The following is a 2,367-nucleotide window of genomic DNA, read 5'->3' as shown; positions in this document are numbered from 1 at the left end:
ACTTTTATTCTGAAAATTCGTCACTTCCGGTTAGCATTTAGCATCTGGCGGAATCATACGATTTCAAACCTTGAACCAAGGTGAAATGACATGTGATGTTGTACACTGAGCACACTGGGATTAGCACTCATTTATTGACGCTGAATAATGTGTAGCAGGGAATGTTTAAATAACCACAGATGCCAGAATGATGCAATTTAGCTACGGAAAAAAGCAGGAATTGCATTGGACCCGCCCCCCGACAACGCCGGCCAATAGGAGAAGACCTCAGATGACAACAGGAAGAGCAAGCCAAGAATTGATCTCTTCGACCCCCTGACCTGAACTGACCGGTCGGATGTGGAGAGCGCCTCCACTCGCACATTTCATTTTGTACACCACCTTATATTTTGTGTAATTAAATGCTGTTAACTTTTATAAGCTTCCCTTGACTCTTTTCAGTCTCTCTTGCCTTCAGGGTTCTAGAATTGCTTTCACAACCCTACTTTTATAATTTCTGAATCATAAATCTAGTCGCCAAAAGCGAAATGCTAACGTTATGCTATAAACGAACTACAAGCCAGTACAGTAGCAGGGTCGCACGACTTCAACGTCACGCCAACTTAAGATCGTTTCAACTGACTTGCACTGAAACTGCACTTTGAACATTTTAAATATATTAACATTTTAAACTGTATACCCCAGTTATCTAGGCCCTTTTTGTTTTGTTTAATGTATACCACGTTTATCTAGGCCCTTTTTGTTTTATGTATACATGTCACACTGGGAAACGATATTTCTGGATGTATAACACATGTAGAATATTTGACAATAAAGCTGACTTTGACTTTCGCGTGCTTGCATATTTTAACAAAGCTTTTCATTTTAGCCACACTGAATTTAACTAGAAGTCATGGCTGTGTCAATTACCAGTCTGATATCGTTTTACAAAGATGACAAGAAGAGTGTAGATAGAGGAGAGAACCACTACAAGTCAGGACACGTAAAACAGTGCAGCCTAGATGAAGGTGTGCTTACCGGTGTTGTCAGGGCTAGCATGAGGGACAAAGTTTATAGAGTCGGTGAGTAGTGATAGCAAGAGTACCGTTAACCTAGAGTTAATTTATGCACATTAATTCCCATCAACAAATCAATTGTATCTGTCACATGAAATCTTTATTAGGCGAGGCAAGGCAAGTTTATTTATATAGCACTTTTCAACACAAGGCAATTCAAAGTGCTTTACAACAAATGAAAGACATTAAGAAAATGGCATTTAAAATCAGTCATTAAAAAGAAAAGCTAATAACATAAACATTAAAAGAAAAAATACATGGATAAAAGTTACAGTGCAGTCTAAGATATGAATAGTTCAATTAAAAGCAGCGACAAAAAGAAAAGTCTTCAGCCTGGATTTAAAAGTAGTAAGAGTTGCAGCGGACCTGCAGGTTTCTGGGAGTTTGTTCCAGATATTTGGAGCATAATAACTGAACGCTGCTTTACCATGTTTAGTTCTGACTCTGGGGACAGAAAGCTGACCAGTCCCTGAAGACCTGAGAGATCTGGATGGTTCATCATTTAGCAGGAGGTCAGAAATGCATTTTGGTCCTAAACCATTCAGTGCTTTATAAACAGCAGCAGTATTTTGAAATCTATTCTTTGACACACAGGAAGCCAGTGTAAAGACTTCAGAACTGGAGCGATGTGATCCACTTTCTTAGTGTTGGTAAAGACTCGAGCAGCGGTGTTCTGAATCAGCTGCAGCTTTCTAATAGATTTTTTAGTGAGACCTGTGAAGACACCATTGCAGTAGTCCAGTCTACTGAAGATAAAAGCATGGACATGTTTTTCCAAATCCTGCTGTGACATTACAGGACTGTCTCAGAAAATTAGAATATTGTGATAAAGTTCTTTATTTTCTGTAATGCAATTAAAAAAACAAAAATGTCATACATTCTGGATTCATTACAAATCAACTGAAATATTGCAAGCCTTTTATTATTTTAATATTGCTGATTATGGCATACAGCTTAAGAAAACTCAAAAATCCTATCTCTAAATATTAGAATATCATGAAAAAGTATACTAGTAGGGTGTTCAACGAATCACTTGAAACGTCTAATTAACTCGAAACACCTGCAAGGGTTTCCTGAGCCTTGAAAAACACTCAGCTTGGTTCAGTAAACTAAATCACAAGTATGGGGAAGACTGCTGATCTGACTGCTGTCCAGAGGACCGTCATTGACACCCTCCATCAGGAGGGTAAGACACAAAAAGAAATTTCTCAAAGAGCAAGCTGTTCACAGAGTGCAGTTTCAAAGCACATCCACAAAAAGTCTGTTGGAAGGGGGAAATGTGGCAGGAAACGCTGCACAACCAAGAGAGATG

The sequence above is a fragment of the Notothenia rossii genome, assembly GCF_949606895.1.
Source record: "Notothenia rossii genome assembly, chromosome: 8".
NCBI lineage: Eukaryota > Metazoa > Chordata > Actinopteri > Perciformes > Nototheniidae > Notothenia > Notothenia rossii.
This window is presented reverse-complemented; position numbering follows the sequence as displayed.